Consider the following 23937-nt stretch of genomic DNA (forward strand, 5'->3'; position numbering starts at 1 on the left):
AAGTGCTTTTTGGGAGATTCTAAAAAGTTTCAAATATTCCAGACACAGTGTGAATTGCATTTCTTAAGTCGTCCTGAGTTATTCTCCATGGATGCTTCAAAGGTAACATTTACTTTATCCTATTTATCTGGAGAAGCTTCTGCGTGGGGAAGTCTTTTGGTGACTCAAAACAGTTTGGCGTTGAATAATTATTTTCTTTTCCTGACCGAATTTAAGAAAATGTTTGATAAGAGACAGGTATCTTTAGAGGTTGATGGAGAACTACTGTAGCTTCGTCAGGGAGGGAAGGAGTTGATTTCTTATATCACCCAATTTAGATCTCTAATTCTTGAGAGTAGGTGGCCAGAGGAAAAAAGGGCTTCTTTATTTTATAGAGGCTTAAAGGATGAATTAAAAGATGCTCTTGCTGGAGTTTTGGATCGTCCAACTACTTTAGATGCTCTGATTGATTTAGTTGTTCAGTTATATTTTCGTCTAACTGAAAGACGTCTAGAGTGTAGATGCTCTCAGGGAGATGTAAGGTTTCAGGGAAGGATGGAGAGGTCAAAGGTTGAGATGGTGAACAGAGAAGTGAAGTCAAAAGGGAATGATCAGTTGAGTCGGGTGAGGGGTCCATTGTCCAAACAAGAGAAGGCTAGAAGAAGGGAGAATAATTTATGCCTATACTGCGGTAGGAGTGGCCATTTTCTTGGAAACTGTCCTTTTACTCACAAGAAGATCTTCAGTTCTTCAGGCAGAATGCAACAAGTGGCTAACACTATATAGACAGCTGTTCCTCACATAACTATGAACGTATCCATGATGTTTGAAAAAGTAATTTTAGGTTCTGGTCCAATTATAATTGATTCGGGGGCTACAGGAAATTTTATGGACAGGAGATTGGCAAAGACTCTAGGTGTACCCTTGGTGGCAAAGAAGGAAGTGGAGCAGGTCAGAGCAGTTGACGGGACATATCTTTCTTCAGGTCTGATCTCTCATACTATAGTGTTATTTGTGATGGAGTTGACTGGAGGTCATAAGGAAAATATCTCTTTTGAGTTAATTGATGCTCCAATCTTGAAAATCATTTTGGGTATGCCCTGGCCTACTCTTCATAATCCTAGAATAGATTGGGGTGCAAGAATTGTAGCCTTAGAATCAACCTTTTGTCAGGAATATTGTTTCTCAGGAAAAGGTCCTGAAGAGGAAGAAAGAGTTGTGAATTCAGTTTCATCTTTGCTTGCAGAGAGAGGGGCAATAGGTTTTGACATTGGAGCAGTGTTGGGTGAACTTCATACTTGTTATCAGGATTTTTGGGATGTATTCGATGAAAAGGAAGCTGGAGAGTTGCCTCCTCATAGGTCCTTTGATTGTAAGATTGACTTGAAGCCTGGAGCTATTTTTCCTAGCAGTAGAGTTTATGCTTTAACTGAAAAAGAGAATGATTATTTGAAAGAATATTTAAAGGAAAATTTGGCTACGGGATTTATCCTGCATTCTCAATCGCCGGCAGCTTCGCCATTGTTCTTTGTGCCTAAATCAGATGGTTCTCTTAGAACTTGTATAGACTATAGGGCAGTAAATAGAGTGACTTTGAAAAATCGGTATCCTCTCCCTCTCATCTCAGAAATGTTAAATCAGATTCAAGGTGCCACTATTTTTTCGAAGTTGGATGTACGTGGAGCTTACCATCTTGTACGAGTCCAAGAGGGAGATGAGTGGAAAACGGCATTTAAGACCAGATTTGGACTATATGACTACCAAGTGATGCCTTTTGATCTCTGCAATGCCCCAGCGGCTTTTCAATTTTTTTTATCGGTGAGGTTCTTAGGGAATATCTTGATATCTTTGTTATCGTTTATATTGACGATATTTTGATTTTTTCTCAGAATTTAGAGAAACATAAAATTCATGTTCGACAGGTCTTATGGAAATTAAGAGAGAATAATCTTTATGCTAAATTGGAGAGGAGTCAGTTCCATACTGATTCAGTTGTATTTTTAGGTTTTGTGATCACCCCAAGTGGTTTGGAAATGAATCCCAAAAAGGTGCAGGCGGTTCGAGATTGGCCAACTCCAACTAAGGTGAATGAGATCCAGATTTTTTGGGGATTTGCACATTTTTACCCAAGATTCATTGAGGGCTTCTCCAGTTTAGTAGCTCCAATTACATGGCTTTTGAAGAAAGGAGTTCCTTTTATTTGGGAGGCTAAGGCTGATGAGGCTTTCCAGATTTTGAAGGAGAGATTTGTTACCAGTCCGATCTTGATTCATCTAGATACATCCCAACCATTTTTTGTTGAGGCGGATGCTTCCAATGTGGCAATGGGAGCAGTGTTGTCACAGAGACATAATGTGACAGGGCAATTACATCCGGTGGCCTATTTCTCTAAGAGGTTTTCACCAGCGGAGGAAAATTACACCATTTCAGACTGAGAGCTTCTTGCTATTAAAGCTGCGATTGAGGAATGGCGACATTTCCTTAAAGGAGCACGTCACACCGTGACAGTATTAACTGACCATCGAAATTTACTTTTTCTGAAGACAGCAAGAACTTTGACGCCTCGTCAACTCAGGTGGTCATTATTTTTTGCAGATTATGATTTTGTAGTGACTTCTAAGCCAGGAAATCAAAATAAAAAGGCAGATGCTTTGTCACGGCAGTTTCCAGAAAGTGAAGTGAAGTCGGTCAGTGAGCCAATTCCGTTTATCGCTCCAGAACGTTTTGTTCTTGCTGGTATTGAAAAAGAGAGTGAAATTTTCAAGAAGGTACGGGAATGCTTCACTGAGACGCAACTAGAAAATTGGGCTCGTTTGGATCCAGCTCGCAAGATTAAAGATAGTTTGCCTTATCTTGATAACAGGCTCTATTTACCATGTGTAGATCTTAGAGAAAAGATTTTGAAGGAGTGTCATGAATCTGTTTTGGCAGGACATCCTGGGTATGGAAAGACTTTGGAGTTGGTCAGAAGAAATTTTTGGTGGGATAAGATTCGACAAGATACTTAATTTTGTTAAGACCTGTGAGGTTTGTGCAAGATCAAAGAACCTCGTCGGAAAGCCTTCTGGGTTATTGGAACCATTACCTGTTCAACTGCTTCCTTGGTACTCAGTGTCCTTGGATTTCATCATGGATCTTCCGCAAGATAAAGGGTGTACATCGGTGTTGGTTGTAGTTGATTTGCTCACTAAAGAAGCACATTTTATTCTGATGGAGGGAGAGGTTATCGCAGATAGTTTAGCTCACAGTTTCTTGCAAGAAGTTGTTAGGCTACATGGAATTCCCAGTCAGGTCATCACGGACAGAGGGTCTCAATTTATTTCCAAATTTTGGAGGGCATTTTGTAAGAGGTTGGGAGTTGAGGTATGTCTATCATAAGGTTACCATCCCGAAACTAATGGTCAGGTGGAAAGGATAAATGAAGAGTTGGAGAAGTATTTGAGGTGCTATCTGCAGACAGGTGAAGAGTGGGTAGATTTGTTGTGGGTTGCAGAATTCGCATATAACTGTAGTAAAGATTCCACGTCTATGTCCCCTTTTTATTTAGGGCAAGGTTTTCATCCTCGTTTCTTAAGTATTGAGGTAAATAGTGATTCAGGAAACCCTGAGGTGGAAAAAAGACTAGAATTTATGAAAAGAAACTTGGAGAAGGCTAAAGGGGTGTTGGTGGAAAGTAAGCAAAAATACAAAAGGTTTGCTGATCTTAAAAGGAAGACAAGTCCTCAGTATATTAAGGGAGATTTGGTGTGGTTATCAACCAATTTTTTGGGAATTAAAGGAAGAAATAAGTTTTGCCCTCGTTTTGTAGGACCGTTTGTTGTTGAAAAGGTGATAAATCCTGTGGCAGTTCGTCTTAGGTTACCAAGACATATGAAAACTCATCCAACCTTTCATGTCAGTTTGTTAAAACCTGTGGTTAAAGGAACTAGATTAACACCTTCTCCTTTGGCAGTTGTGGTTGAGGAACATGCTTCAGAAGAATTTTTGGTTAAGAGAATTTTGGATTCTAGAAGATTGAGAGGAAAGTTGCAGTATCTTGTTGATTGGGAGGGTTTTGGACCGGTGGAGTGCACTTCGGAAGAAGCAAGTGATGTGCATGCTCCTCGTTCGGTTGAAAGATTCCATAAGAAATGTCCTTTTAAAAGTGGCCCAGGGACTGGGCTTTATGAGGGGGGTACTGTCAGGTTGACATATCCTTATATACTCTGGGTCAGGTGTTACAGACATACATTGGTCAAGTGTTGCATACATTGACATTACATACATTGACATATTTTCACATACATTGGGTCAGGTGTGACACATATATAGTATGGAAGGGTTTGGGTGAGTTATGATGGGTTTTTATTTTGAAACAGACAATTTGGCCTTAACCTTAATTGCAGACTATGGAAAATGCCCCAAGCCAAGATGGAAGTTCTGATTGGCTGGTGATTGTTTATAAAGAGGACAGTGAACATTCTAAACTGCCTTTCATCGTCGTAGCCCAGCTGAGAGGAAGTGTGCTAAGCTGCTCCTGCTTAACTTGATCAGGGGCTTCAAGTTTCAAGCGGTCGAGCGGCTTCTTTGAGAAAATAACAGGAATTGAGTTTGGAGTTGTTTGGGAAACAGGACAGGAATGCGAAAATTCCATTTTCCTGAGAGAAGAACTTATTCAAGACTCTTTCAAGAGATAAGTGCCTTTAAATTATTTCAAAGTGGAAGATTACTTTAGTTCTGAACTCGCTTTCTACTAATTGTTTGTAAAAAGGTTGAATTATGTTTAAAGGTTCAAGAACGCAAACACTATCTTCTTACGAACGCATAAACTGAAGTGCGAGCACATGCTTTCATAAGCTACGTGACTTTTCAAAGCTAGCGCCTGTTCAAGTCGTCAATAAGCTTCAGCGCATGTGTGTGTTAGCGCAAGCGTGAACTTTGAGCTACGTGGAACTAACCGCGTGTGCGTGAGTATATTGCTACGTGGATTCTACTGCGGGTGTGCGGGAACATTGCTACGTGAATTAACCGTGTGTGCGCGAGTATATTGCTACGTGAATGAACCGCGCCTGCGTGAGTATATTGCTACATGGATTCTTATGCGCGTGTGCTGAACATCGCTACGTGAATCAAACCGCGTGTGCGCGAGTATATCGCTATGCGGATTCTACTGCCAGTGTGCGTGAACATTGCTACGTGAACTAACCGCGTGTGCGCGAGTATATTGCTACGTGGATTCTACTGCGCGTGTGCGAGAACATTGCTAAGTGAAACTAAAGCACGTGCGCGTGTTTTTTCTACCTGGGACCTTAGCTCGTGTGCATGTTTTCCGCATCTTGGATTAGTAGCGCGTGTGCGTGTTTTTTCACGACTTGGATTTAGCGGTTGTGCGTGAATTTCGCCATGTGAATTTTTCATCGCAAGTTTCATGTTCATTTTTTAAACACTATCTTTACATTAAAAAAAAAAAAAGAAGAAACTACAAAATTGGTTTTCATTAGAACTTCCTTTACTTCATAGAAAACTTTAAGACTTAGTTTAAATAAATAGAAGAATAAGAAGTTACAGGAAAGACTTCTAATGCATTCAAGGACCTAACAAAGAAGGCAGAATGATCATTGAGTTTCATGGCAACTAGTAAGGAAGTCTATTCTACTAAATCACTTCTCTGGGCATTTTGAAGAGAAGTACCAGGTATGGTCTTTACAACTTTTTAGAAAAGGATATGGTATTTTAAGGTCAGTGACTCAATGAGAAATTGAGGTGTATTTATATGCTTATGTCTCAACTACAGGTGCTGAACCAGCTAGTCGATAGCTTCCAGCCTGGAGTTTGTTAATTTGTCTCTTTCCCCCTTTCCACTTGAAGTGTGGCAAATTGAGCAGTAATTTGTCCAGAGCTCTGAGTGCTATATTTTAGGTGGATTGTCGGAGGTTCAGCAGCTTCCGCAGACGCAAGACCAGAATCTCAGCCTGACTGTTTTTCACGTGCGTGTGGGCATTCCGTGTATTTCCCTGCAGTACTTCATCAGTTACGCCTTCTTTTTCACGCGTTGTTCCCCATTCCGCGTGTTACGCCCCGTGTCCCGCCCGCTTTTTGGTGTGCGCGCCGACCTTGTGCGCTTTCCCTGTGTGCGTTGCGCCAGACGTTCGTGATGTTGCAATGACGTGTGCGCCTGTGTGCGCCACACACGGGTTTGGTGCACCACCCGAGGACAACACGTGCAGGGACTTCCATGTATCGCACGCATGCACCTGTGCCTATTTATTCACGCTTGCGCCAAGATTTTCAGCGCACAATTGTTCCATGAAACGGCCCCTAAAACTGATGTCACTTCCCTGGGTCCATTCTGCTTACAGGGAGACGGCGACATCCACAGCCTGACCTATCCTTTCTTAGAGGTATGTCCAGGTTACTTCTTCACACATAGTAAAAATCCTCTGATGTCATCCTGCTTATAAAAGGAGGAGACATAGAGGGAGTCAGGACATTCAAAAATCCGACATTCAAAAATCCGACATTCAAAAATCAACATCCAGACATCCAGACATTCAAAATTCACCCTGCAATACTCCAGACTCCAGAGCCAGGCCAGAGCCAGCTGATCCAGATCCAGGCAGTACCTCCTATCCAGGCAGAACCACTATCCATAACTAAACCCTACAAAAATCCCCATAATTCAGGGAGAAATGGGGAAAGGCTGCTGACCCTTTGGGAGAATCCAGTGACCCGACCTGTCATTGCCCAGCTGATGCACCCCGCTGTCCACTGGAACCAGACCCTGTTTGCCCCATTGTGTTCCTAGAGGCGAGCCTAGCCTCTGCGCAGTGACCATATCCTTGTTCCGCTATCCAGAGACCCGGTTATCTGTCCAAACTACCCAATTCAAGTGTATTTTGTAAGTATTTCCCTTCCCCAGTAACCAAAAAGCTGCATCCATTGCTGTGTTACCTTGCATTCCGTCCAACCCTATAAAAAATCCTATAAATACCCTAGTAAATTTTTAAACTGTCAGAATCCTCTGTTTGTTCTGTCCTTAGAAGAATCCGTGTTAGTCTCCACGTGTTAGCGCAATTCTTTTGAAATCATTTGATTCTGTTGTGTAAGTCCTTAGTACTATTTTGAATAAATACATTAATTTCCCATAGAGATGAAGGCAGCCTGAATAGGTTAACCTTGCAAATTAACCTCCTTGCGTACCGTGTCTTTCTTTAATAATTTAGTACTAAAATATAGTTGCCGTAGAGCCAATCATTTTGCTAACAAAACAGAGTTTGCCCGTGAAAGTGTTTCCTTTTAAAAATCTGATTTTTGTTTCCCATTAAGAATCCCTTACTGTCACCCATGAAGAGTCACCCTTCCACTTTAGTATCATACCTGTTATGTGCCTTTGTACTGTAAGAGGATTCAATTCAACACTACAGCTAATTCAATGCCTAGTCTGGGATACTGAATGGAAACCCTTATTGATATATCTTTATGTCCAGTTCATGCGTTCTGGATGACTACCCCTATATAACACCCCTCTCTTGGAATCCCCCTGACCCCACTGAGCCAAGAAGTAGTTCTGTTTTGCAAGTTAAAAGGTTTATTTGAGAATGTAAACAATATATATATATCACACTTTATAATAAATTAATAATTGAATATCACACTTAATCTGATATGATAAAGATTAACAACGGAGAATCTGGCACTAGCACACTTCTTTATAATCACTAAGGAGTTGACATGAAATGGATAAGGTAGCACACTGGTAAATAGGGACAGAAGAATAATGTGGTAGAGAATGCTTTATAGGGTTCAAGGAAATGCAAGGTTGAATGAATGAAATGCAGTATAGAAGATAAACTGATATGGTTTCACAAAAGACAAGGTAATCACTTTCCCTTTGTGGCAATTCACCCCCCCTATACAATGTAAGGAGATGGAAGGAAGAGCACACAGTTCAGGTATACAATCACAATGTAATACAGAGTTCCAGTTTCCCAGCAAGCTTAGAGGAGAATAGATATGAGTTTTACACAGGCTCAAAATGCTTTAAAATGTGATAGCAATATATTGGAAAATGTGCTAAAATGATTTTAATTCCCTCTGGAGGTTCAGGTTGAGGATTAGTTGGTTTAAATAAGTTCAGGCTTACTTTAGCAATGTTCTAGGAATGATTGGCAGGTTAAACGAATTTTTGGCAAATGAAAGCAAGGAAGCTGCTGTTTTCACACGTGGAGAAATTTGCAAATCGCGGTTCTAGGTTCGTTGGAAAGCCAAGATTCCCAGCTTTCAGAGGAAAGTTACTGCAAGTCTCTAAGGCAAACGGTCACGGAGATATGAGCGATATGGTAAAGGTCGTTTTTCAGATTTGAAATTTTAAAAGTTCAAAGTGACAAGTTACAGCTAGCAACTAGAAATGACAGGTGACAGCTTTGCAAATGACAGGTGACAGTTAGGAGACAGTTCTGGTTAGATTAAAATAGATTGAATTATATTATTTTAACTAAGAGATTGGTTCTGCACAGTTCTGCTAGGTACTCACAATATATTTTTGAAATAAATGGGCCTCGCCACGGATCTGGTCAACAGGTTTTCTTCACTCGCCATGGACGGTTTCTGCGCACAGCGTCTGGGTCAGCTCTCTAGTTCTGCGAACAGCGGTCTGGGTCAGCTCTGCTCTGCCTCTGGTTCTGGATACTGCTCTGCTTTCTCTGGGTACAGCACTGCTTCTGGATCTTTCTGCACAGCTTTCTCTGGACCCAGCGCTGATCTGCACGGCTCCTGGATGCTGCTATCGCTGTTAGGTTTGCTGGATGCTGAGGCCCACTGAGAAGAGTTCTCAGTTTGTGGGTTTAGGCCCTTGCTTTGAGTTCTGAATCAAGTTCTTTGGAGTTTTAAAGTCTAAGTGTTGAATCTAGTATCTTCTGGGTGTTGTGTGGTCCGGCAGAGCGCGTTGCAGCAAATGGAATTGAATGTCCCTATCTGTCCTGACTGTCTGCTTTTATGTGTTTTGAAAGTGGGTGGAGAGGCTAGCTTCCTAGGCCCTACCCCTCTCCACATGTCAATGGCCACTTCCTCCTCTTCCCCTTGATTGGGGGAATGAAATGAAGTGTCATCATGATGAGGTCTGTTTATGATACAGAGAACCCACCCCTGTCAACTTTACACACAATCTGTATTTGACCTAAAGACATATTTTCACAGGTACACAGTTGTTTAAAATTACATGCACCCATCACATATCACATGAGGTATCCCCTGTTCCAACTCTGCTCTTCCTGGGGGCTTGCGTTCAAAAATGGCAATATTTTGTGCTTTTTAGTGGTTTTGCAACATCGGATTTTTCTCCAGATTTGTACACATGTACACGGCCTGTCCCTACATACTCCAGTAAATTACCATGTCCCTAGCTTAAACACAGAGTCTGTAGTATACATAAATAGCAGGGTTTTGCCCCAGAACATCACACAAATTGGAGTTTGGGCTTGAATTGAAGGTACATTTTTTAAATGAAGGTTCTCAAAGGTATACATTCCTGTCATTTGATTACAAAGAGTTATCAGTGTTTCTGTAAAATATATATTTTGCTTTCAATTCAGTTCTCAGAGTGTTGGAGTCCGCCTCCAAGACTTGGGTGGGTCAGTCACATGTGTCTTCTGGCAGGCAGGCCTTTGTTGACAGGAAACAGTCAAAATCAACATATCCTATTCAATTGCAAGAGCCTATTGTGTGGTCTCCAGGAGGCTCCCAGCCAGTCTGCCTTTTATCAATCAAGAGGTCATGTGAGATTCTAACTCCTGGTGTGAATCTCTGGAGGTGAGAGGGTTTCCCAGGCTTCAGGCCTCTGGGAACAGCAGGTGGCTAATTTTTAATTAAAATGCAGCCTTTGAAGTCAGCTGAGTCAAATCCCTTTGTCAGCAACTGCACTCAGTTCTCCTGTCAGAGTTTAGACCGCTAGCGCCGCCTTGAGGATTTTGTTGGTACTGCATGCAATTTTGGGATCTTTCTTGGATTAATGCATTCCAAACAGGAATGGTTCTTACATGGTAGTAAATAATCCTTGCTTAACATTGTTTTGATGGGGCTCCTTACAGTAAAATGGTTATGTGGAACCCCACAAAAGGGTTGAATCTTTAAAGTGGTCCAATGAGTCACGATTTCAGCAACTTTTTGACATCAGTAACAGTGGATTTTGTTAACAAAGATCTTTCTTTACACTGGTGGTTGGCAAGTTAGGTAACCATTTTGGTGTGCGCATAAACTGCGTGGTTCTCCTGGATTCTGGCGCACTTGTGGGCTTTTTGTCCATCTTGGATTTTCTAAGCCCACAGCACCAAATGTTGCAGCATGATAGCTCAAACGTGGGTCAGGACACCCAACAAATCCCCCCACGTGACTGCCATTTGAATTTGAGTCGATGGGGAGTCGGGTGCACAAGGGTTTTGACCCACGCACTGGTCTGTCCGCATAATCTTCTTCCAATTCTGCAAATGGCACAGTTCAGCATCTTTTCCTCCATCCGGTACTGATCGATCGGTTCTCCTCGCCGGTCCTGATGGGAATATTGGGCGGTACCCTGGGCCCCTCGCGTCTCTGCTCCCGGTCTCCGGATCGTCCTCCCTGGCCAGTCTCAAGGTTTTCTTTCTCCTAGGACGACAAAGGAAGAGCGGCAATACCTATTCATAGACATTTTTCCCCCACCATTGATATAGTGGGGTGGCATATAAATTTATAGTCAAAACATATGAACATGCACATTTCTTTTTGCATTCAAAAACGAAAACACCCACATTGAGAAACTCAGAATTTGATAGGCGATATGTAGGATATTTTAAGTTAGAACTGAATTAATCTGAGACAGTACCCTCTAGGATTCCAGAGGATTCCTCCAGTTGTTGCAGAGTGTGCCTGGGATGGCAACACTTCAACTGGTTTATGTGGACCCACTTGTCTTCCCCCTCTGCCAAACCGCCTTTGAGGATGCGGATCTTGTAGGCCACAGGGGAGATTTTGTCTATAATCTCACAGGGTCCCTTCCATGTAGGCAAACATTTTCGCTGTTTGGCCTGGTTCCTTTGGAAATTGTATAGATAGACCCGGTCCCCCACCTGATATTCCTTCCTGGAAGTCTTCAGGTCATAGTGGGTCTCATGCTATCAGCTGATCTTTCTAGATTCTGCTGAGCATAAGCAAAAGCATGCTGAAGGTGTTTCCTTAAATTCTCCACATACTCATGAGTTGTGGAGGCATTTATCAGTGTCTGCTCTTGGGTCCTGTAGAGCAAATGCTGAGGAAGCACCATCTTGCGCCCAGTCATCAACTCAAATGGTGACATTTTGGTTGCAGATAAAGGGGTAGATCTGATGGCCATTAGGACCAGAGGTAATCGGATATCCCAACTTGGCCCAGAATCTGCCACAAACTTTTTTAAGATGCTCACAATGGTTCGGTTATATCTCTCTACTGCCCCAGAAGAAGCTGGCCGGTAAGCAATATGCAACTTCCTTTTGACCCCCAGTATCTCCCACATCTTTGTCATTACTTCACTGGTGAAGTGGCTACCCCTGTCTGACTCAATCCTTTGAGGTAGACCGAAACGGGAAAAGATGTGGTTAATCATCAGGGCAGCTGCAGTTTCTGCCTTGCAATTTGGGGCTGGGAGACATTCCACCCACTTGGTAAACAAGCATGTAACGGTCAACATGTACTTGTTTCCTCTAGACGAGCGAATCACAGGGCCTACAAAGTCGATTTGCAAATCTGACCATAGCAGTGTCATCCCCCGCTTTTGGAGAGGCGCGCGGTGTGTGAGGGACGTCGGCTGAAATTGCGCACACACAAGACACCCCTTCAAGTATTGGTCAAGGTCCTGCCCCATGTGTGGCCAGTATGCAACCTCTCTTAAGATTTCCAGTGTTGTGTGAAAACCCCTATGACCGGCGGTGGCCGCATCATGGGCGTGACTTAACATCAGGCTTCGGAATGAGGTAGGAACCACCCACTGATCGTGGCCAGCTTTGGATTTCCTTACCAGCAAACCGTCTTGGATTCGGAACATTTTTGGACATTTCATCAACACTCTTAGGTCCTCTTTCCCAATATAATCGTTATCCGTCAGGGGAAAGTTCTCAGGGTCCTCAAGGTTTTGGTAAAACTTACCAATAATTGGATCCCCCTTCTGAGCTGTAATCAAATCAGCATCAAGGGTCTCCTTACTCCATTGTGCAATTGAAAGATCATTGTGAGCATTTGTCTGGGACCTAGTGATAGCAGTGACCTGGATTTCCCCCAACAGGGACTCAATCTCAATTAGATCCCCTTGGATGGCCCCGGTTTTGGCCAGCTGATCAGCTAAGTCATTTCCAGTTTTGTCTGGTCCCTCTACTTTGGAATGACCCTTGATCTTTTTCCAATAGATGGTCATCTCATTCGAGGTGACCAGATCATCAATGTTTTGGATCAACTTCCCATGTTTCAAGGGTTTGTTGTTAGCACATAACATGCCTCTGGTTTTCCAATTAACCAGGTGCTCCACGAACCCGTTCCGTACATAATCCGAATCTGTGATTATGACCAGTTCGTGGAGTTGATGCTGGACAGCAGTGAGGATGGCCTGATGCACAGCCATCAATTCTGCCACCTGACTACTTCGGGGACCAATTTTGTATCCAGCGGAGGGTTCTGGGGACTCATTCACCCATGCATTCCCTACGCCGGCCACCAGTTCTTTCTCCCCGTCGTTGTCAACATGGTAAGAGCATCCATCCACATATACAGTGGGCATTCCCTCACACTTGTCTTCTTCAAAGACTTTGTGGGGGGAATTAAGGTATGCCTCCATGTTGTCCTTTATTTTTAGACTTTCGTCCCCGAGACAGTTTGCTCTGGCACAATCATGCAAGTCAGCCAGACCTTGCGCGAGGGGACTCTTCTTGTTTTGGCCATATCTGACCTCCACAGGAAAGCCTTGCATTGACAGAATCCAGGAAGTAATTCGGGAATTACTCACATTTCCGGCCCGGATTCTGTCACTTTGGAGATATTGCAGAGGCTGGTGTGGAGTCTCCACTATGATGTGTTCCCCCTGGATAAACGGGCGGTAATTCTTCAATGCCCACACCGTTGCCAGGAGTGCCTTCTCACAATCGTTGAATTTTTCCTCCACAGAGGATAAAGTTTTGCTCGCATAGGAGATTACTTTATTGACCTTGTCATGCTTTTGGTATAATACTGCCGTCAAGCACGTATTAGAGAACCCCGTCTCCAGGAAGAACTCCTTGTTTCTGACAGGGTAAGCTAGGCAGGGCACTTGTGAGAGGCTTCTTTTGAGTTGTTTTACCGCCTCGGCTTGTTCTGGACCCCATTCCCACTTGACCCCCCCCCTTCAGGAGATGAATCAGTGGTCTGGTGATCTCTGCGTAGCCCTCAATGAACTTTCTGCTGTAATTAGTCAGTCCAAGGAGGCTCCTTAGTTCCCGCAGAGTTGTGGGGTCTTTCAGTTTCTGAAGTGCTTCCACTTTCTTTTCCTGGGGACAGAGACCCTGAGGAGTAATCTCATGCCCCAAGAAATTAACACGGGTTCTACACCACTGTGCTTTCTGAAAGGAAAGTTTTGCTCCGGCGGCCCTCAACTGCGTCAGAACATAACGGATCTCCGCTATGTGTTCCTCCACAGATGAACTTTTGATGAGGACATCATCTACATAAGCCAGGTTACCCCTCGCACCCAGGTCGGGCATGGCCTTATGTAGGAAAATATTGAACTCATTACCGGAGTTAAGGTATCCGAAGGGAGTCCGGGTCCATGTATACTGCTGGCCCCCAAAGGTAAAAGCCAGCTTGTATTGGTCCTCCCTACTGACCGGCACGGTCCAGTATCCATTGGTCAGGTCTATTGCAGTGAATACCTGTGATCTGGGCCAGCCCTTGGTCAATGTTGGGCAGAGGCCATCGGGAAGTATGGACCCATTTGTTGAGCTCCCTGAGGTCGGCGCAGAGTCTCCACTGGCCGTTTGGCTTCAATATTCCCAGCACCGGATTATTGAAGGTGCTGTGGACTGGACAGATTATTCCCCGGGACTCAAGGTTCTTAATTATTTCAGTAAGGGACTCCATTGATGCGAGAGGCAAGCGATATTGCTTCACAAACACAGGAGTCATGCCAGGGTCCGTGGGGATTGTTGGTGTGTGGATGTCAGTGCGACCACAGTCATATGAGTCTACCGCAAAGAGATCTTGGAAATCCAAGAAAACTTGTTTCAACTTTTGCTTTTGTTCCAGAGTCACACAGGCATCAGCTAGGTTGACTCTCTCTTCCACCATCTGCCTGAAGCCTGGAAAGACTTCTGGTTTGGCTATCTCCGCGGCCTCCTCCAGCTGGGTGGAGAAGTCCCTGGTCAGAGTGCTGATTTGGACCAGAGGCTTCAGGTGGGAAAGGCAGCCCTCATGGACCTGGAAAATCACCTCATCCCTCCTGAAGTCACAAGTCACATCTTCCTTACCATAGGGGCAGGAAGTGTACACCAGGAAGTTCCCCCCATGCCGGGTACAAATCCTGTCTGGTGTTGTATTGTCCTCACTGTCACTGTCAACGCAGTCCTTGGGGATTGGCCCTAACAGTTCATTACCTAAATCAATGGAAAAATGTCGGTCATCAACCGCCATTCGAATAATGGTGCCTGCGGCTAGAGTAATACTCTTTAAGTCGCTGTTATCCACCTCTATTAGAATGGTGTCATGTTCTATGTTGACTAATGGTGTTGGGTTTACCCCTACCCCTTGCTGTTGGAGAGAAGCATTTAGATGTATGTAAGCATCAGGGTTTTGCAAATATTGTCCTCTTTTAGCTTTCACTTCCAGGGAGAATTGTCGGGTCCTTTCTGGGATGGTGACTTCCTCTTTGATCTGAATTTCAACTGCATAAGGTAGCAATTGAGCTGACCTAAATGCTTTTTCTGGATCATCAAAGCCCATGGGATTATCCGCTAATCGGGACCAAGCTTTGAAGTTTATTAGGTCCAAACTAATGGCAAAGCGATTGAGAATGTCACTGCCTAAGTAAAAGGCGGCAGTGACGTCTCGCACGACCCAACAATTATGGACTATGCTCTTGTTGCCAATGGAGATTTTGAACATACACCTGCTTGGCAGGAGATGTTTGGAATTAGGCGCTTCCAGGTCCATTTCCCATTTGTCTATCAGTTTGAATGTGGGAATGGCTGGATCTTTTGGGAGTTGGCGAAACATGGCTTCGCTGATGAAGCTCTTACCGTTGTTCACACACACTCGAGCGAGAACAGAGTCCTTCCCATCATTTAACTGAACAGGGATGAACAACTGCTCTCTAGTTTTCTGAATATCAGCCAGGCTCTGAGCTGATTTCACATCTTTCTGGACTATAGGAGTGGGAGTTTCTGACTGTGGATTAGTAAAGAATTTCAGGGTGTTTCCTTCCAGTGTGGAATACCACCTTAAACTGGAAGGAAGGTTGATTTTCAGAAATAGAGAGGACCCCCCATCACCAGTCTGTTGTCCTACTGCTATTACTGTCACGTCTGGAATTTGGTTGTTCTGGAAGTGAAATTCTACTTGGTCAGATTTTTGTTCAACCATGTGGCAGGTGCCGTTTAAACTAACATGGTTGACACTCTGTTTTAATTTTATTGGTTGGTTAGTCTGGGTCCAGAGGATCTTGTTTACGCAATCTATTAAGGGTGGCAACCTCCTCAGGAGGTCATTCCCCAGTAAACAAGGAGTGCCCTCTGGAGTCACTACTATGACCGGGTGTTTCACCTTGTGTCGCCCGATCTTAATGTCCAAGTCTGCAGTTCCCTCAACGGGAATTTCCTTCCCGTCAAAGTTCTGCAGTTGTCCAGGAAGAGAGGTGAGAGGAATTTGGTAATTCTCTCCCCTTCCTGCATTCAGTTCGTCAAAGGCCCTTCTGGACAGAAGGGTAGCTTGAGATCCAGTGTCCACCAGTGCCAAAATTGTACCCTGCCCCTGTACTTGTACCGGGGCATAGTATCTTCCCTCCTTTTCCTCAAAGGGGCACAGATAATGCACATTTTTGGACAACTGGTGGGCTAACTTTCTGGTTTTTGACATCGCTAGCGAAGAGATTTGGGCAGAATTCTGTGGAGAGCCTTGGGAATCTGAAAGAAAAAATTGGCAACTGGAGATCAGAGCCATTGTGGGTTCCCCTGGCTCCGGTTCCGGGCCGCCCCGCCTTTTTGGAGGCAGTCACCAGGATGGGTTTGAACCAGGGGATTTTCTCGCTGTTGGTTCTGGGATGAGATGGTGGGCGGCGGTAGCTCAGTCTCCACATCTCCCCAGTCTGGATTTGCATCCCTAGGGACCCATTTTTCTTTGGGAGGAGTTCCCCCCTCTCTGAAGGAGAAGATCCTTTTCCCAGGATCCTCTGAGGATCCCTCTCCCTCAAATTGGAAGATCTGTACCTCCTCCTCAAACTGAGTCTGTTTGGGTCTTTTGTTTCTCCTACCCCCCCTCTGCTCCTTAGGAGGCAGACTTTCAGGGGCAAGAGATTTTGTTTCCGGTTCCTGGGTTTCCAGGGGCTGTTTATAAGTGAGGAAGGAAGCTTCCTCCAAGGCTTTACACCCCCCTTCCCTTTGTGCCTCCTCCCTGGGAACCGGTGAGTTATCGGGGTGCTGCCCCCGTCATTGTTCTGGAGCACCAGGTCCAGAGTTGGGTGCGTTCTGCGCCGGCATGCCGATCTGAGGGTTCTGCTGAGCCCTCAGTATGTGACCCAGATCCCGCGCCATGTTTTGAACCTGGCGCTCTAACTGGGAAACCCGCTCAGGCTGATACGGGGCCCTGTTTTCTCCCCTGGGCTGATCCCGGGAAGGGTAGCTATCCCTTCTTTGGTAGTACCCCTGGTTGGGAAGATTTGGATACCCCTCCACCCTTGGCCTCCCCTCTCCCGGATTCGGTTGTCTGGGCTCAGGGAATTGGGGAAAGAAGGGTGGAGGATTTTGGGGCTGGAAGTTGGGTGGATACCTGGGGAAGAAGTTCTGCCCAGGGTTTGGTGAGTTTCTGCCCTCCTGTGCGAAGTTGGGAGGGAAGTTCTCTGGGTTAGGTGCTTTGCTGGATCCCCCCCCTTGGGCTGGAGGAGTCCACACAAAACCCAGGATGGGTCTGTTTCCCTTGTAACGGGGGCTTACATAATCAGGAGAGTGAGCGACCCCATTTGTGGGGCTGCCTCCCTGGCTCCCTGTCTGTGACTGGCCCGAAGACCTTCTGGGCCTAGCATTATTAGGTGCAGGTAGGTTTTTAGGCCCCCCCATCTCCAAATCTAAAACGGGGGTGACCTTTACCTCTGCCACTTTGGCAGCAGCAGGGGTGTTGTTGGCTTTGGGGTTTTTGGGCGCATTATTTTTATTTTCTATTGGATTCTGCACCTCATAGATACGGGTCGCCTGTTCAATGACCCAGTCTAAAGATCTTTTCTCGTGAAAATCCCTCACGAGCTGGGTCATTATGTATTTGGGCAAGGCATGGAAAAACGTATTAATAAATTCTCTGCTATCCGTGCGCACCCTTCTTGTGGTCTGTGCAAAAGCACGCTTTAACTCCTGCACAAATTCTTATGGGGCCTGATCCTCCCCACATTGTAAATTGTAGGCTGCCTTGCGAGCCTCTTGAGGATTTCTATGAGTAGAAAAATGTTTCAAGATGGCCGCCTTATAGGTGGACCATCTTAAATGATTTTGGTCCTCCAGCCCCGCAAAGAAACTGGAGTATTCCGGGGAGAAGGTCCACTTTACATATTGAATACAGCTTTGGCTGTCCTTCAAATGGAAAGTCTCCATCATTTGCTCAAACAACTCTAAGTGCTCCCAAACCGAATACTTGGCGTTCTTATGATAAGGCGTGATGACGCTCCTGATTGCCTTAATCTGCTTTAAGGGGTCCTTAAGCAAGGCCCTTTTTGTCTTACTGGCCCTTTTGGTCCGGGTAACCCTGGTCCATTCATCTTCTGACTCAGAGGCACTGCTCCCAGAGGTTCCCGTCTGTTCTTCCAGGTTTTCCCGGATTCTGCGAGCCTGGGAATGGCTGGCAGAATGCGGGGACCTGGTCTCCTGTGTCCTGTACCGCTCAGAGGAGTCTTCAGATCCCTCCTTGCTGCCAGGATTTGATGGGTACCCCCCCCACTGACCTAACTGGGCAGAGGGTTTCAGGATGCCCTTAATGGGCCTACTCTCCTGGGGTTCCCCATTAAATTGCACTGTGCTTGGGTGCCCATACCCGGATGCCCGCCCCTCCATTCCTGGGTGGTACTGGCTTATGAGCCCCATGCTTCTGGCTGGATAGTAATCTGCCATCCCTGTGGCCCAGTGCTCATGTGCGCCAGGGGACATGGGGATGGCAGAGTCCAGGGACTGAGAGAGATAAAGGCCTCTGGTACAAGGGCTCCTGAGGTTATGCTCAGGGGTTTCCCTTTCCCAGCGAACTTGGTCTCTATCCGCCCCTGCTCCCTGTTGCAATGCAAGAGCCTACGCCTTCAGTTCCTCAGTTAAGGCCTTACTAGACTCTATCAGTCTCTCCTGCATCGCTACCTGTTGTTGGAGCCTATCATTGTGCTGGCAGAGAGCCTCGTTTTCTCTCTGTGCCTCCTGATTGGTCCTGGAGTACTGGGCCAGTCTCTGCTGCAGGAGGGTTACCTCCTGAGCTGTGTCCCTATTGGCCTGCTCCTTTCTTGCTAGAGCATCCTCCACCCTCCTGGTGTGCTCTAACAAGATCTGGTGTTCTTTTTGGAGGTCACCCAGTCCCTGGTGGGCCAGGTGATTTTCTTCCATTTTTCTCCTTAAGTGGCAGACTTCCTGGCCTAAGGTGTCCCTTTCCTGACCAAGAGCTTGAATTTGTGACGCCAGGTCGTCCCTTTGCCTTTGGAAGGCACCAGCTTTCTGGCGCTCCTGATCAAACTCTGCCTGGGTATCCAGGTCTTTCAGGATCAGTTTATTGCTCTCCTCTTTCTCTCCGTCTAGTTGGATTTGCAGGGTGGCTACCTGCTCTGTGCATGCCCTGTTGAAATTGATCTGTTGCTCCAGCTTTTTCTGGCTCTGCAGTAGGGAGTCCAAACTGTCTTGGTGTTCCTTCTGCAAAGCCAGAATTCTGGTATCCTGGTCAGCCTTTTCCTGTTGCAGGATATCCATATCCTTCTTTATTTTAATGATGTGCTGTCTACTCTCATTTTCTGACTCGTGGCTCCCCTGCAGCCTCTGCTCAGAAGAGACCAGGTCAGATTGGACCTTCTCTAACGCCATCTGTCGCTTATTCGCCAGATCTTGGCTTTCAGTACATTTATCCTGCATGTCTCCCATATATAGGTACAGGTATGCCGCTATCCTAACCATCTTGTCTTGTTCATCCTTAGCTTTAGGAGCCATGTATAGTTCACTCAGGGCCACATGTAAGGGACCCTGATCTCTCCATATATCTGACCCTGTTTCAGTGACCTGTTGCGTGATGGCCTGCAACCAGACCATGCGGTCCTGGTGAGTCCACTCACCTCTCACAAATAACTTATGTAAGAAGTGCTCTCTGGCTATTTTCATGTCTACTAAGGTCGTCATTTTAGAGATTGGTCTCTGTCCTGACTTACAGAAGTTTGTATTTTATTTTTGCAAAACAGACCTTTTCCTTAGAGCGTTCCTTTGAGGAGTGCTTTACAGCGTAACACAGCGTGGTGATCCGACCGGATATGTGTATCTGGTCAGCTGGCACGCTGTATTAATCTACACAAGTGATAGATCTAATCCAAACTTCCCGCTCGAGCCCCCAATTTGTAAGAGGATTCAATTCAACACTACAGCTAAGTCAATGCCTAGTCTGGGATACTGAATGGAAACCCTTATTGATATATCTTTATGTCCAGTTCATGCGTTCTGGATGACTACCCCTATATAACACCCCTCTCTTGGAATCCCCCTGACCCCACTGAGCCAAGAAGTAGTTCTGTTTTGCAAGTTAAAAGGTTTATTTGAGAATTTAAACAATACATATATATCACACTTTATAATAAATTAATAATTGAATATCACACTTAATCTGATATGATAAAGATTAACAACGGAGAATCTGGCACTAGCACACTTCTTTATAATCACTAAGGAGTTGACATGAAATGGATAAGGTAGCACACTGGTAAATAGGGACAGAAGAATAATGTGGTAGAGAATGCTTTATAGGGTTCAAGGAAATGCAAGGTTGAATGAATGAAATGCAGTATAGAAGATAAACTGATATGGTTTCACAAAAGACAAGGTAATCACTTTCCCTTTTTGGCAATTCACCCCCCCTATACAATGTAAGGAGATGGAAGGAAGAGCACACAGTTCAGGTATACAATCACAATGTAATACAGAGTTCCAGTTTCCCAGCAAGCTTAGAGGAGAATAGATATGAGTTTTGCACAGGCTCAAAATGCTTTAAAATGTGATAGCAATATATTGGAAAATGTGCTAAAATGATTTTAATTCCCTCTGGAGGTTCAGGTTGAGGATTAGTTGGTTTAAATAAGTTCAGGCTTACTTTAGCAATGTTCTAGGAATGATTGGCAGGTTAAACGAATGTTTGGCAAATGAAAGCAAGGAAGCTGCTGTTTTCACACGTGGAGACATTTGCAAATCGCGGTAAAATAGGAATGCGGTTCTAGGTGCGTTGAAAAGCCAAGATTCCCAGCTTTCAGCTTTCAGAGGAAAGTTACTGCAAGTCTCTAAGACAAACGGTCACGGAGATATGAGCGATATGGTAAAGGTCGTTTTTCAGATTTGAAATTTTAAAAGTTCAAAGTGACAAGTTACAGCTAGCAACTAGAAATGACAGGTGACAGCTTTGCAAATGACAGGTGACAGTTAGGAGACAGTTCTGGTTAGATTAAAATAGATTGAATTATATTATTTTAACTAAGAGATTGGTTCTGCACAGTTCTGCTAGGTACTCGCAATATATTTTTGAAATAAATGGGCCTCGCCACGGATCTGGTCAACAGGTTTTCTTCACTCACCACGGACGGTTTCTGCACACAGCGTCTGGGTCAGCTCTCTAGTTCTGCTGCGAACAGCGGTCTGGGTCAGCTCTGCTCTGCCTCTGGTTCTGGATACTGCTCTGCTTTCTCTGGGTACAGCACTGCTTCTGGATCTTTCTGCACAGCTTTCTCTGGACCCAGTGCTGATCTGCACGGCTCCTGGATGCTGCTATCGCTGTTAGGTTTGCTGGATGCTGAGGCCCACTGAGAAGAGTTCTCAGTTTGTGGGTTTAGGCCCTTGCTTTGAGTTCTGAATCAAGTTCTTTGGAGTTTTAAAGTCTAAGTGTTGAATCTAGTATCTTCTGGATGTTGTGTGGTCCGGCAGAGCGCGTTGCAGCAAATGGAATTGAATGTCCCTATCTGTCCTGACTGTCTGCTTTTATGTGTTTTGAAAGTGGGTGGAGAGGCTAGCTTCCTAGGCCCTACCCCTCTCCACTTGTCATTGGCCACTTCCTCCTCTTCCCCTTGATTGGGGGAATTAAATGAAGTGTCATCATGATGAGGTCTGTTTATGATACAGAGAACCCAACCCTGTTAACTTTACACACAATCTGTATTTGACCTAAAGACATATTTGCACAGGTACACAGTTGTTTAAAATTACATGCACCCATCACATATCACATGAGGTATCCCCTGTTCCAACTCTGCTCTTCCTGGGGGCTTGCGTTCAAAAATGGCAATATTTTGTGCTTTTTAGTGGTTTTGCAACATCAGATTTTTCTCCTGTCCATACATACTCCAGTAAATTACCATGTCCCTAGCTTAAACACAGAGTCTGTAGTATACATAAATAGCAGGGTTTTGCCCCAGAACATCACACAAATTGGAGTTTGGGCTTGAATTGAAGGTACATTTTTTAAATGAAGGCTCTCAAAGTTATACATTCCTGTCATTTGATTACAAAGAGTTATCAGTGTTTCTGTAAAATATATATTTTGCTTTCAATTCAGTTCTCAGAGTGTTGGAGTCCGCCTCCAAGACTTGTGTGGGTCAGTCACATGCGTCTTCTGGCAGGCAGGCCTTTGTTGACAGGAAACAGTCAAAATCAACATATCCTATTCAATTGCAAGAGCCTATTGTGTGGTCTCCAGGAGGCTCCCAGCCAGTCTGCCTTCTATCAATCAAGAGGTCATGTGAGATTCTAACTCCTGGTGTGAATCTCTGGAGGTGAGAGGGTTTCCCAGGCTTCAGGCCTCTGGGAACAGCAGGTGGCTAATTTTTAATTAAAATGCAGCCTTTGAAGTCAGCTGAGTCAAATCCCTTTGTCAGCAACTGCACTCAGTTCTCCTGTCAGAGTTTAGACCGCTAGCGCCGCCTTGAGGATTTTGTTGGTACTGCATGCAATTTTGGGATCGTTCTTGGATTAATGCATTCCAAACAGGAATGGTTCTTACATGGTAGTAAATAATCCTTGCTTAACATTGTTTTGATGGGGCTCCTTACAGTAAAATGGTTATGTGGAACCCCACAAAAGGGTTGAATCTTTAAGGTGGTCCAATGAGTCACGATTTCAGCAACTTTTTGACATCAGTAACAGTGGATTTTGTTAACAAAGATCTTTCTTTACACTGGTGGTTGGCAAGTTAGGTAACCATTTTGGTGTGCGCATAAACTGCGTGGTTCTCCTGGATTCTGGCGCACTTGTGGGCTTTTTGGCCATCTTGGATTTTCTAAGCCCACAGCACCAAATGTTGCAGCATGATAGCTCAAACGTGGGTCAGGACACCCAACAGTACCTTATCAGTAAAACCGATTTCCGATGTTGACTGTTTAGCTCTTTTTCTAAGCTGTTTTGCTTGTTTTAAACCCATGAAAACTAAGAAATTGCAACTTTGCCACGTGTGATTCTTGCTACACTGTTTTTCCTTCCTAAAGTCGATTTTCTCAACTGTATGCATGTTGTTTAGTACCTTGCCTGGTAGCTTTTATGTTTCCTTGCTTCTTTAGTACAGCCACACAAATTCCTGTCTTATTCATTCAACCACCCATGTAAAATAACTATTCAGTGAATTCCGAGTGCCATTTTGCTAATTTTTCGAGGGTTCAATCCTATTTTGGCCTCCCATTCAGGGGTGGTAGAGCGGATTTCTAATCTGATTTTTTTCCTCTTACATATGACTCCTTGCTACTCATCTCCATCCTCACAAAACTTGGTTAACAGGGGATTGGGGGAGTGTTGCAGGGGGAATATATAACAGTGGTGCCATCTAAAAGTAATCTTGTTTTCATTGATTTCTGCATTGATGTGTCTGATGTTAGAAAGTTAAATTAAGTGTATCCTATCATTTTGCTATGTAATTATCACCCCACTGGTGATTGCTGCCCTACATTGAATCTGTTTGATTTTATTTGAATTTAAAAATAAATAAATATTTCATTATTACACAACGGCCTGGTTCATGGTCCATTGTGACACAGGGTGTACGTCAAGGGTGGGTGTGAGACAGGTTGGCTGCCATCTCAAAAACAGAATCTGAATACAATAAATTTAAACGCATTTTTATTGTGCGCCGCATCTCTGGCCAATAGAAAGAGTCCTGGTCTGGAGTGGGCCGTATCTTTAAATCCGTGACACAGTGAGGAGTCATGCCGGGATTGAGATAAGTGTTTCCACCCATGACAGCTTAACAAAGCAGGCTAACCTAGAAAAGATAGTGATACTTTATGTGGTTAGAAATCTGTGTTACACTGTAAAAGCACCTTCCTAAAACTTAGACCCTAAGTATCAGGCCTGTGTGTAAAAATAAAGCAGAATTATCCCTGAACTAGACAAAAAGCAACAGATTATAGGTTTACCCTTATATAAATAATTTAGTAAAGGAACAACACTCTTCATAAAACCACCGTTGAGATTAACATGGCTAGGCAACCCCTTCTGCACAGACTATTTGTTAGAGGGGAATGGGCAGAGCAAGATCAGGAGGCCTGGCTAGTAGAAATGA

This window comes from Ambystoma mexicanum, chromosome 5q (genome assembly GCF_040938575.1).
Source record: "Ambystoma mexicanum isolate Mex_15411 chromosome 5q, UKY_AmexF1_1, whole genome shotgun sequence".
NCBI lineage: Eukaryota > Metazoa > Chordata > Amphibia > Caudata > Ambystomatidae > Ambystoma > Ambystoma mexicanum.